The following is a 13,432-nucleotide window of genomic DNA, read 5'->3' as shown; positions in this document are numbered from 1 at the left end:
AAGGTTCTAGGTGACATCACAAATCCCTATGGTTACATACACAACAAAGCTGGGTTGTTGTTGTTTACACTCTGCAAGGCCTGTGGAAGTGAGTGACATCATAGCACTGTAGTTCTGAGGGTTCTAGATGGATGCAACAATCTCCTGTTGCTTCTATGAAGGCCATAATAGACGACATCACCAAACAGCTCCATAGTCACATACACAGCAAAGGAGAGATGTTGTTTACACCTAGTGATGTCAGTGGTATTGAGTGACATCACAGCACAGTGCTAAGGCTCCTGGGCCTGGACACAGCAGCGGCTGCAATATCTCAACGGAGAATACGTTTATATATATGTGTGTGTGTGCGCGTATATATATATATATATATATATATATATATATATATATATATTTCTCCGCCGAAATCACTTTTAAACCCATTTCCACCTTTTTTTCCCTTCTCTTCCTCTTACTTTTTTTTCACGTTTTTTTACGTTTTTCTCCTTTTCGCCTCTTTTCTGGGCGTATTATTCTTCTTTTTCTTCTTTTTTTTCGTCTAATGCATACCCCATCAGTGCAGCAATGCTTATTCAATACCGCCAGCAGATGGAGACACTGGGGGATAATTTTCTAAGGATTTATACTGATTTTTCCTGTCTGAATTTGTCGCACAGAAAGTTGCAGGCCAAATATGTGTGACATTTCTGCGACTTTAGCTTCTAGAGCATTTTTACAACATTATACATAGGTGCTGAATACATAAAAAGCGACTGTTCAGCGACAGACAAGTCGCATCGGCTGAAAGTAGGCCAGAATGTCAGTCCATGTTGGAGCAGGTTTAGATACAGTCTAAAGTATAGATCTCAAAGTCTGTGCACAGAATTTAGCAAGGGCCTCGCACCTTCTGATGCATCAGGTAGGTGCACAATAGCATAGCCTAACCCTCTGTACTTTGGTCTATATTGATGCGGGACATAGACAGCCAGCTGATGACCAATCCATTAGTGCAATGGATGGCTGGAAGCATTTGTCTTTGCCTTTGCAATACCACAGAAGCAATGCATGGTCAATGTACAGCAATGACACACCTGTGTGAACAGCCAGGAGACCCCCCCCCCCCCCCCCCATGTTATGTTACATAGTTACATAGTTAGTACGGTCGAAAAAAGACATATGTCCATCAAGTTCAACCAGGGAATTAAGGGGTAGGGGTGTGGCGCGATATTGGGGAAGGGATGAGATTTTATATTTCTTCATAAGCATTAATCTTATTTTGTCAATTAGGAACATTCAGCACCCACCCGCTATCAAGGCAGCTGCCTATCATGTCATGCCCTACCTGCACAGGTGTGCTGGCTACTCAAATGATCCCAATTAAGGAGGCCATTTAGTCAGCAGCAGCAGAAGTCCTGTGCCTGGACGCTCCAACAGGGGCCAGACACAAGCAGAAGCAGAAGCAGCAGAAGCAGCAGCAGCAGCACCAACCTTTTGTTTTTTGGCTGCAGCAGCAAGGCCCACAGGGCTGGCTAGCTGGCTAGCCAGCAAGCAGGTAGCAATGAAAGTAGGAATCTTTCTTTTTAACCCCTGTAAGGGGGTGGTGCACTGTACCCGAAGATACTGCCATATCGGGTCAATGCATAGGGCGACGGAAGCAAGCTTCGAAATCGGCCCCCGTTCTCAAAAATCCATTTAATATATGGTCCCCAGATAGGGGGACGTATCAGATATTAAACTGATAAGAACAGATACTACACTTGATCTTAGCCAAAAGGCCGAGAAGCGATAACCGTGAAAGGGGCGGGCCCAACAAGGTCCCCTTCATGGGCACTATCACTGCTTGCTGTCAGGGAGGCTGCCAGACAATTTTCCATGCACACTCTGGGCTGGGGGGCGAGTCAACCACCAGTACACACAGCAGAACCTAAACCCATACCATTATTGCTAAGCAGCAAGACAGGGGCCCATTGCACTCCCACGGGGCCTTTTTAAATGCAATCCATAACCCGGATTTGCCAGGAACCCTTCTTACTCCTCCTACTTGCATGTGACACTGGGCTTAGGATCTGCATAGGAAACACACACACAAGCACACACCTACCTTTGTTGCCTGCAGATGCCTCCTTGGCTGTCCCCAAACGGTATCAAACCAACACCCACGGGAAGCTGTAAGCATAGAGGACATGCCTGCACCCCATTGGACTTACCTGTGTGGGTTAAATCCGGGTTATTTGACAACCTATGGCGGTGATGGTTCTGCTCAGGCAGAGCAGTGCTGATGCTCCTCATAAAGCTGTCGCTGCTGTGAAGGTTCTAGGTGACATCACAAATCCCTATGGTTACATACACAACAAAGCTGGGTTGTTGTTGTTTACACTCTGCAAGGCCTGTGGAAGTGAGTGACATCATAGCACTGTAGTTCTGAGGGTTCTAGATGGATGCAACAATCTCCTGTTGCTTCTATGAAGGCCATAATAGACGACATCACCAAACAGCTCCATAGTCACATTACACAGCAAAGGAGAGATGTTGTTTACACCTAGTGATGTCAGTGGTATTGAGTGACATCACAGCACAGTGCTAAGGCTCCTGGGCCTGGACACAGCAGCGGCTGCAATATCTCAACGGAGAATACGTTTATATATATGTGTGTGTGTGCGCGTATATATATATATATATATATATATATATATATATATATATATATATATATATATATATATTTCTCCGCCGAAATCACTTTTAAACCCATTTCCACCTTTTTTTCCCTTCTCTTCCTCTTACTTTTTTTTCACGTTTTTTTACGTTTTTCTCCTTTTCGCCTCTTTTCTGGGCGTATTATTCTTCTTTTCTTCTTTTTTTTCGTCTAATGCATACCCCATCAGTGCAGCAATGCTTATTCAATGCCGCCAGCAGATGGAGACACTGGGGGATAATTTTCTAAGGATTTATACTGATTTTTCCTGTCTGAATTGTCGCACAGAAAGTTGCAGGCCAAATATGTGTGACATTTCTGCGACTTTAGCTTCTAGAGCATTTTTACAACATTATACATAGGTGCTGAATACATAAAAAGCGACTGTTCAGCGACAGACAAGTCGCATCGGCTGAAAGTAGGCCAGAATGTCAGTCCATGTTGGAGCAGGTTTAGATACAGTCTAAAGTATAGATCTCAAAGTCTGTGCACAGAATTTAGCAAGGGCCTCGCACCTTCTCCTTCTGATGCATCAGGTAGGTGCACAATAGCATAGCCTAACCCTCTGTACTTTGGTCTATATTGATGCGGGACATAGACAGCCAGCTGATGACCAATCCATTAGTGCAATGGATGGCTGGAAGCATTTGTCTTTGCCTTTGCAATACCACAGAAGGCAATGCATGGTCAATGTACAGCAATGACACACCTGTGTGAACAGCCAGGAGACCCCCCCCCCCCCCCCCATGTTATGTTACATAGTTACATAGTTAGTACGGTCGAAAAAAGACATATGTCCATCAAGTTCAACCAGGGAATTAAGGGGTAGGGGTGTGGCGCGATATTGGGGAAGGGATGAGATTTTATATTTCTTCATAAGCATTAATCTTATTTTGTCAATTAGGAACATTCAGCACCCACCCGCTATCAAGGCAGCTGCCTATCATGTCATGCCCTACCTGCACAGGTGTGCTGGCTACTCAAATGATCCAATTAAGGAGGCCATTTAGTCAGCAGCAGCAGAAGTCCTGTGCCTGGACGCTCCAACAGGGGCCAGACACAAGCAGAAGCAGAAGCAGCAGAAGCAGCAGCAGCAGCACCACCTTTTGTTTTTTGGCTGCAGCAGCAAGGCCCACAGGGCTGGCTAGCTGGCTAGCCAGCAAGCAGGTAGCAATGAAAGTAGGAATCTTTCTTTTTAACCCTGTAAGGGGGTGGTGCACTGTACCCGAAGATACTGCCATATCGGGTCAATGCATAGGGCGACGGAAGCAAGCTTCGAAATCGGCCCCCGTTCTCAAAAATCCATTTAATATATGGTCCCCAGATAGGGGACGTATCAGATATTAAACTGATAAGAACAGATACTACACTTGATCTTAGCCAAAAGGCCGAGAAGCGATAACCGTGAAAGGGGCGGGCCCAACAAGGTCCCCTTCATGGGCACTATCACTGCTTGCTGTCAGGGAGGCTGCCAGACAATTTTCCATGCACACTCTGGGCTGGGGGGCAGTCAACCACCAGTACACACAGCAGAACCTAAACCCATACCATTATTGCTAAGCAGCAAGACAGGGGCCCATTGCACTCCCACGGGGCCTTTTTAAATGCAATCCATAACCCGGATTTGCCAGGAACCCTTCTTACTCCTCCTACTTGCATGTGACACTGGGCTTAGGATCTGCATAGGAAACACACACACAAGCACACACCTACCTTTGTTGCCTGCAGATGCCTCCTTGGCTGTCCCCAAACGGTATCAAACCAACACCCACGGGAAGCTGTAAGCATAGAGGACATGCCTGCACCCCATTGGACTTACCTGTGTGGGTTAAATCCGGGTTATTTGACAACCTATGGCGGTGATGGTTCTGCTCAGGCAGAGCAGTGCTGATGCTCCTCATAAAGCTGTCGCTGCTGTGAAGGTTCTAGGTGACATCACAAATCCCTATGGTTACATACACAACAAAGCTGGGTTGTTGTTGTTTACACTCTGCAAGGCCTGTGGAAGTGAGTGACATCATAGCACTGTAGTTCTGAGGGTTCTAGATGGATGCAACAATCTCCTGTTGCTTCTATGAAGGCCATAATAGACGACATCACCAAACAGCTCCATAGTCACATACACAGCAAAGGAGAGATGTTGTTTACACCTAGTGATGTCAGTGGTATTGAGTGACATCACAGCACAGTGCTAAGGCTCCTGGGCCTGGACACAGCAGCGGCTGCAATATCTCAACGGAGAATACGTTTATATATATGTGTGTGTGTGCGCGTATATATATATATATATATATATATATATATATATATATATATATATTTCTCCGCCGAAATCACTTTTAAACCCATTTCCACCTTTTTTTCCCTTCTCTTCCTCTTACTTTTTTTTCACGTTTTTTTTACGTTTTTCTCCTTTTCGCCTCTTTTCTGGGCGTATTATTCTTCTTTTTCTTCTTTTTTTTCGTCTAATGCATACCCCATCAGTGCAGCAATGCTTATTCAATACCGCCAGCAGATGGAGACACTGGGGGATAATTTTCTAAGGATTTATACTGATTTTTCCTGTCTGAATTTGTCGCACAGAAAGTTGCAGGCCAAATATGTGTGACATTTCTGCGACTTTAGCTTCTAGAGCATTTTTACAACATTATACATAGGTGCTGAATACATAAAAAGCGACTGTTCAGCGACAGACAAGTCGCATCGGCTGAAAGTAGGCCAGAATGTCAGTCCATGTTGGAGCAGGTTTAGATACAGTCTAAAGTATAGATCTCAAAGTCTGTGCACAGAATTTAGCAAGGGCCTCGCACCTTCTGATGCATCAGGTAGGTGCACAATAGCATAGCCTAACCCTCTGTACTTTGGTCTATATTGATGCGGGACATAGACAGCCAGCTGATGACCAATCCATTAGTGCAATGGATGGCTGGAAGCATTTGTCTTTGCCTTTGCAATACCACAGAAGCAATGCATGGTCAATGTACAGCAATGACACACCTGTGTGAACAGCCAGGAGACCCCCCCCCCCCCCCCCCATGTTATGTTACATAGTTACATAGTTAGTACGGTCGAAAAAAGACATATGTCCATCAAGTTCAACCAGGGAATTAAGGGGTAGGGGTGTGGCGCGATATTGGGGAAGGGATGAGATTTTATATTTCTTCATAAGCATTAATCTTATTTTGTCAATTAGGAACATTCAGCACCCACCCGCTATCAAGGCAGCTGCCTATCATGTCATGCCCTACCTGCACAGGTGTGCTGGCTACTCAAATGATCCAATTAAGGAGGCCATTTAGTCAGCAGCAGCAGAAGTCCTGTGCCTGGACGCTCCAACAGGGGCCAGACACAAGCAGAAGCAGAAGCAGCAGAAGCAGCAGCAGCAGCACCACCTTTTGTTTTTTGGCTGCAGCAGCAAGGCCCACAGGGCTGGCTAGCTGGCTAGCCAGCAAGCAGGTAGCAATGAAAGTAGGAATCTTTCTTTTTAACCCTGTAAGGGGGTGGTGCACTGTACCCGAAGATACTGCCATATCGGGTCAATGCATAGGGCGACGGAAGCAAGCTTCGAAATCGGCCCCCGTTCTCAAAAATCCATTTAATATATGGTCCCCAGATAGGGGACGTATCAGATATTAAACTGATAAGAACAGATACTACACTTGATCTTAGCCAAAAGGCCGAGAAGCGATAACCGTGAAAGGGGCGGGCCCAACAAGGTCCCCTTCATGGGCACTATCACTGCTTGCTGTCAGGGAGGCTGCCAGACAATTTTCCATGCACACTCTGGGCTGGGGGGCAGTCAACCACCAGTACACACAGCAGAACCTAAACCCATACCATTATTGCTAAGCAGCAAGACAGGGGCCCATTGCACTCCCACGGGGCCTTTTTAAATGCAATCCATAACCCGGATTTGCCAGGAACCCTTCTTACTCCTCCTACTTGCATGTGACACTGGGCTTAGGATCTGCATAGGAAACACACACACAAGCACACACCTACCTTTGTTGCCTGCAGATGCCTCCTTGGCTGTCCCCAAACGGTATCAAACCAACACCCACGGGAAGCTGTAAGCATAGAGGACATGCCTGCACCCCATTGGACTTACCTGTGTGGGTTAAATCCGGGTTATTTGACAACCTATGGCAGTGATGGTTCTGCTCAGGCAGAGCAGTGCTGATGCTCCTCATAAAGCTGTCGCTGCTGTGAAGGTTCTAGGTGACATCACAAATCCCTATGGTTACATACACAACAAAGCTGGGTTGTTGTTGTTTACACTCTGCAAGGCCTGTGGAAGTGAGTGACATCATAGCACTGTAGTTCTGAGGGTTCTAGATGGATGCAACAATCTCCTGTTGCTTCTATGAAGGCCATAATAGACGACATCACCAAACAGCTCCATAGTCACATACACAGCAAAGGAGAGATGTTGTTTACACCTAGTGATGTCAGTGGTATTGAGTGACATCACAGCACAGTGCTAAGGCTCCTGGGCCTGGACACAGCAGCGGCTGCAATATCTCAACGGAGAATACGTTTATATATATGTGTGTGTGTGCGCGTATATATATATATATATATATATATATATATATATATATTTCTCCGCCGAAATCACTTTTAAACCCATTTCCACCTTTTTTTCCCTTCTCTTCCTCTTACTTTTTTTTCACGTTTTTTTACGTTTTTCTCCTTTTCGCCTCTTTTCTGGGCGTATTATTCTTCTTTTTCTTCTTTTTTTTCGTCTAATGCATACCCCATCAGTGCAGCAATGCTTATTCAATACCGCCAGCAGATGGAGACACTGGGGGATAATTTTCTAAGGATTTATACAGATTTTTCCTGTCTGAATTTGTCGCACAGAAAGTTGCAGGCCAAATATGTGTGACATTTCTGCGACTTTAGCTTCTAGAGCATTTTTACAACATTATACATAGGTGCTGAATACATAAAAAGCGACTGTTCAGCGACAGACAAGTCGCATCGGCTGAAAGTAGGCCAGAATGTCAGTCCATGTTGGAGCAGGTTTAGATACAGTCTAAAGTATAGATCTCAAAGTCTGTGCACAGAATTTAGCAAGGGCCTCGCACCTTCTGATGCATCAGGTAGGTGCACAATAGCATAGCCTAACCCTCTGTACTTTGGTCTATATTGATGCGGGACATAGACAGCCAGCTGATGACCAATCCATTAGTGCAATGGATGGCTGGAAGCATTTGTCTTTGCCTTTGCAATACCACAGAAGCAATGCATGGTCAATGTACAGCAATGACACACCTGTGTGAACAGCCAGGAGACCCCCCCCCCCCATGTTATGTTACATAGTTACATAGTTAGTACGGTCGAAAAAAGACATATGTCCATCAAGTTCAACCAGGGAATTAAGGGGTAGGGGTGTGGCGCGATATTGGGGAAGGGATGAGATTTTATATTTCTTCATAAGCATTAATCTTATTTTGTCAATTAGGAACATTCAGCACCCACCCGCTATCAAGGCAGCTGCCTATCATGTCATGCCCTACCTGCACAGGTGTGCTGGCTACTCAAATGATTCAATTAAGGAGGCCATTTAGTCAGCAGCAGCAGAAGTCCTGTGCCTGGACGCTCCAACAGGGGCCAGACACAAGCAGAAGCAGAAGCAGCAGAAGCAGCAGCAGCAGCACCACCTTTTGTTTTTTGGCTGCAGCAGCAAGGCCCACAGGGCTGGCTAGCTGGCTAGCCAGCAAGCAGGTAGCAATGAAAGTAGGAATCTTTCTTTTTAACCCTGTAAGGGGGTGGTGCACTGTACCCGAAGATACTGCCATATCGGGTCAATGCATAGGGCGACGGAAGCAAGCTTCGAAATCGGCCCCCGTTCTCAAAAATCCATTTAATATATGGTCCCCAGATAGGGGACGTATCAGATATTAAACTGATAAGAACAGATACTACACTTGATCTTAGCCAAAAGGCCGAGAAGCGATAACCGTGAAAGGGGCGGGCCCAACAAGGTCCCCTTCATGGGCACTATCACTGCTTGCTGTCAGGGAGGCTGCCAGACAATTTTCCATGCACACTCTGGGCTGGGGGGCAGTCAACCACCAGTACACACAGCAGAACCTAAACCCATACCATTATTGCTAAGCAGCAAGACAGGGGCCCATTGCACTCCCACGGGGCCTTTTTAAATGCAATCCATAACCCGGATTTGCCAGGAACCCTTCTTACTCCTCCTACTTGCATGTGACACTGGGCTTAGGATCTGCATAGGAAACACACACACAAGCACACACCTACCTTTGTTGCCTGCAGATGCCTCCTTGGCTGTCCCCAAACGGTATCAAACCAACACCCACGGGAAGCTGTAAGCATAGAGGACATGCCTGCACCCCATTGGACTTACCTGTGTGGGTTAAATCCGGGTTATTTGACAACGTATGGCGGTGATGGTTCTGCTCAGGCAGAGCAGTGCTGATGCTCCTCATAAAGCTGTCGCTGCTGTGAAGGTTCTAGGTGACATCACAAATCCCTATGGTTACATACACAACAAAGCTGGGTTGTTGTTGTTTACACTCTGCAAGGCCTGTGGAAGTGAGTGACATCATAGCACTGTAGTTCTGAGGGTTCTAGATGGATGCAACAATCTCCTGTTGCTTCTATGAAGGCCATAATAGACGACATCACCAAACAGCTCCATAGTCACATACACAGCAAAGGAGAGATGTTGTTTACACCTAGTGATGTCAGTGGTATTGAGTGACATCACAGCACAGTGCTAAGGCTCCTGGGCCTGGACACAGCAGCGGCTGCAATATCTCAACGGAGAATACGTTTATATATATGTGTGTGTGTGCGCGTATATATATATATATATATATATATATATATATATATATATATATTTCTCCGCCGAAATCACTTTTAAACCCATTTCCACCTTTTTTTCCCTTCTCTTCCTCTTACTTTTTTTTCACGTTTTTTTACGTTTTTCTCCTTTTCGCCTCTTTTCTGGGCGTATTATTCTTCTTTTTCTTCTTTTTTTTCGTCTAATGCATACCCCATCAGTGCAGCAATGCTTATTCAATACCGCCAGCAGATGGAGACACTGGGGGATAATTTTCTAAGGATTTATACTGATTTTTCCTGTCTGAATTTGTCGCACAGAAAGTTGCAGGCCAAATATGTGTGACATTTCTGCGACTTTAGCTTCTAGAGCATTTTTACAACATTATACATAGGTGCTGAATACATAAAAAGCGACTGTTCAGCGACAGACAAGTCGCATCGGCTGAAAGTAGGCCAGAATGTCAGTCCATGTTGGAGCAGGTTTAGATACAGTCTAAAGTATAGATCTCAAAGTCTGTGCACAGAATTTAGCAAGGGCCTCGCACCTTCTGATGCATCAGGTAGGTGCACAATAGCATAGCCTAACCCTCTGTACTTTGGTCTATATTGATGCGGGACATAGACAGCCAGCTGATGACCAATCCATTAGTGCAATGGATGGCTGGAAGCATTTGTCTTTGCCTTTGCAATACCACAGAAGCAATGCATGGTCAATGTACAGCAATGACACACCTGTGTGAACAGCCAGGAGACCCCCCCCCCCCCCCCCCATGTTATGTTACATAGTTACATAGTTAGTACGGTCGAAAAAAGACATATGTCCATCAAGTTCAACCAGGGAATTAAGGGGTAGGGGTGTGGCGCGATATTGGGGAAGGGATGAGATTTTATATTTCTTCATAAGCATTAATCTTATTTTGTCAATTAGGAACATTCAGCACCCACCCGCTATCAAGGCAGCTGCCTATCATGTCATGCCCTACCTGCACAGGTGTGCTGGCTACTCAAATGATCCAATTAAGGAGGCCATTTAGTCAGCAGCAGCAGAAGTCCTGTGCCTGGACGCTCCAACAGGGGCCAGACACAAGCAGAAGCAGAAGCAGCAGAAGCAGCAGCAGCAGCACCACCTTTTGTTTTTTGGCTGCAGCAGCAAGGCCCACAGGGCTGGCTAGCTGGCTAGCCAGCAAGCAGGTAGCAATGAAAGTAGGAATCTTTCTTTTTAACCCTGTAAGGGGGTGGTGCACTGTACCCGAAGATACTGCCATATCGGGTCAATGCATAGGGCGACGGAAGCAAGCTTCGAAATCGGCCCCCGTTCTCAAAAATCCATTTAATATATGGTCCCCAGATAGGGGACGTATCAGATATTAAACTGATAAGAACAGATACTACACTTGATCTTAGCCAAAAGGCCGAGAAGCGATAACCGTGAAAGGGGCGGGCCCAACAAGGTCCCCTTCATGGGCACTATCACTGCTTGCTGTCAGGGAGGCTGCCAGACAATTTTCCATGCACACTCTGGGCTGGGGGGCAGTCAACCACCAGTACACACAGCAGAACCTAAACCCATACCATTATTGCTAAGCAGCAAGACAGGGGCCCATTGCACTCCCACGGGGCCTTTTTAAATGCAATCCATAACCCGGATTTGCCAGGAACCCTTCTTACTCCTCCTACTTGCATGTGACACTGGGCTTAGGATCTGCATAGGAAACACACACACAAGCACACACCTACCTTTGTTGCCTGCAGATGCCTCCTTGGCTGTCCCCAAACGGTATCAAACCAACACCCACGGGAAGCTGTAAGCATAGAGGACATGCCTGCACCCCATTGGACTTACCTGTGTGGGTTAAATCCGGGTTATTTGACAACCTATGGCGGTGATGGTTCTGCTCAGGCAGAGCAGTGCTGATGCTCCTCATAAAGCTGTCGCTGCTGTGAAGGTTCTAGGTGACATCACAAATCCCTATGGTTACATACACAACAAAGCTGGGTTGTTGTTGTTTACACTCTGCAAGGCCTGTGGAAGTGAGTGACATCATAGCACTGTAGTTCTGAGGGTTCTAGATGGATGCAACAATCTCCTGTTGCTTCTATGAAGGCCATAATAGACGACATCACCAAACAGCTCCATAGTCACATACACAGCAAAGGAGAGATGTTGTTTACACCTAGTGATGTCAGTGGTATTGAGTGACATCACAGCACAGTGCTAAGGCTCCTGGGCCTGGACACAGCAGCGGCTGCAATATCTCAACGGAGAATACGTTTATATATATGTGTGTGTGTGCGCGTATATATATATATATATATATATATATATATATATATATATTTCTCCGCCGAAATCACTTTTAAACCCATTTCCACCTTTTTTTCCCTTCTCTTCCTCTTACTTTTTTTTCACGTTTTTTTACGTTTTTCTCCTTTTCGCCTCTTTTCTGGGCGTATTATTCTTCTTTTTATTCTTTTTTTTCGTCTAATGCATACCCCATCAGTGCAGCAATGCTTATTCAATACCGCCAGCAGATGGAGACACTGGGGGATAATTTTCTAAGGATTTATACTGATTTTTCCTGTCTGAATTTGTCGCACAGAAAGTTGCAGGCCAAATATGTGTGACATTTCTGCGACTTTAGCTTCTAGAGCATTTTTACAACATTATACATAGGTGCTGAATACATAAAAAGCGACTGTTCAGCGACAGACAAGTCGCATCGGCTGAAAGTAGGCCAGAATGTCAGTCCATGTTGGAGCAGGTTTAGATACAGTCTAAAGTATAGATCTCAAAGTCTGTGCACAGAATTTAGCAAGGGCCTCGCACCTTCTGATGCATCAGGTAGGTGCACAATAGCATAGCCTAACCCTCTGTACTTTGGTCTATATTGATGCGGGACATAGACAGCCAGCTGATGACCAATCCATTAGTGCAATGGATGGCTGGAAGCATTTGTCTTTGCCTTTGCAATACCACAGAAGCAATGCATGGTCAATGTACAGCAATGACACACCTGTGTGAACAGCCAGGAGACCCCCCCCCCCCCCCCATGTTATGTTACATAGTTACATAGTTAGTACGGTCGAAAAAAGACATATGTCCATCAAGTTCAACCAGGGAATTAAGGGGTAGGGGTGTGGCGCGATATTGGGGAAGGGATGAGATTTTATATTTCTTCATAAGCATTAATCTTATTTTGTCAATTAGGAACATTCAGCACCCACCCGCTATCAAGGCAGCTGCCTATCATGTCATGCCCTACCTGCACAGGTGTGCTGGCTACTCAAATGATCCAATTAAGGAGGCCATTTAGTCAGCAGCAGCAGAAGTCCTGTGCCTGGACGCTCCAACAGGGGCCAGACACAAGCAGAAGCAGAAGCAGCAGAAGCAGCACCACCTTTTGTTTTTTGGCTGCAGCAGCAAGGCCCACAGGGCTGGCTAGCTGGCTAGCCAGCAAGCAGGTAGCAATGAAAGTAGGAATCTTTCTTTTTAACCCTGTAAGGGGGTGGTGCACTGTACCCGAAGATACTGCCATATCGGGTCAATGCATAGGGCGACGGAAGCAAGCTTCGAAATCGGCCCCCGTTCTCAAAAATCCATTTAATATATGGTCCCCAGATAGGGGACGTATCAGATATTAAACTGATAAGAACAGATACTACACTTGATCTTAGCCAAAAGGCCGAGAAGCGATAACCGTGAAAGGGGCGGGCCCAACAAGGTCCCCTTCATGGGCACTATCACTGCTTGCTGTCAGGGAGGCTGCCAGACAATTTTCCATGCACACTCTGGGCTGGGGGGCAGTCAACCACCAGTACACACAGCAGAACCTAAACCCATACCATTATTGCTAAGCAGCAAGACAGGGGCCCATTGCACTCCCACGGGGCCTTTTTAAATGCAATCCATAACCCGGATTTGCCAGGAAC

At 45.9% G+C, this 13,432-nt stretch overlaps 6 non-coding genes across 6 annotated transcripts; all 6 read right to left on the bottom strand.

Annotated features, from left to right (window-relative positions):
* Positions 1–1,577: 1,577 nt before the first annotated feature.
* On the bottom strand, positions 1,578–1,769 carry LOC130300226 (U2 spliceosomal RNA). Its single transcript, XR_008851210.1, has one exon. It is a non-coding gene; the product is annotated as a U2 spliceosomal RNA (small nuclear RNA).
* A 2,117-nt stretch (positions 1,770–3,886) lies between these two features.
* LOC130300215 (U2 spliceosomal RNA) lies at positions 3,887–4,077 on the bottom strand. The gene has a single exon (XR_008851199.1). It is a non-coding gene; the product is annotated as a U2 spliceosomal RNA (small nuclear RNA).
* A 2,098-nt stretch (positions 4,078–6,175) lies between these two features.
* On the bottom strand, positions 6,176–6,366 carry LOC130300214 (U2 spliceosomal RNA). The gene has a single exon (XR_008851198.1). It is a non-coding gene; the product is annotated as a U2 spliceosomal RNA (small nuclear RNA).
* A 2,083-nt stretch (positions 6,367–8,449) lies between these two features.
* LOC130300213 (U2 spliceosomal RNA) lies at positions 8,450–8,640 on the bottom strand. The gene has a single exon (XR_008851197.1). It is a non-coding gene; the product is annotated as a U2 spliceosomal RNA (small nuclear RNA).
* A 2,095-nt stretch (positions 8,641–10,735) lies between these two features.
* Positions 10,736–10,926, bottom strand: LOC130300212 (U2 spliceosomal RNA). Its single transcript, XR_008851196.1, has one exon. It is a non-coding gene; the product is annotated as a U2 spliceosomal RNA (small nuclear RNA).
* Positions 10,927–13,006: 2,080 nt separating this feature from the next.
* LOC130300211 (U2 spliceosomal RNA) lies at positions 13,007–13,197 on the bottom strand. The gene has a single exon (XR_008851195.1). It is a non-coding gene; the product is annotated as a U2 spliceosomal RNA (small nuclear RNA).
* Between the last annotated feature and the right edge of the window lie 235 nt (positions 13,198–13,432).

This window comes from Hyla sarda, unplaced genomic scaffold (assembly GCF_029499605.1).
Source record: "Hyla sarda isolate aHylSar1 unplaced genomic scaffold, aHylSar1.hap1 scaffold_1070, whole genome shotgun sequence".
In the NCBI taxonomy this organism is placed as follows: Eukaryota; Metazoa; Chordata; class Amphibia; order Anura; family Hylidae; genus Hyla; species Hyla sarda.
The sequence above is the reverse complement of the archived record's forward strand: the minus strand, read 5'-3'. Positions and strand labels throughout refer to the sequence as shown.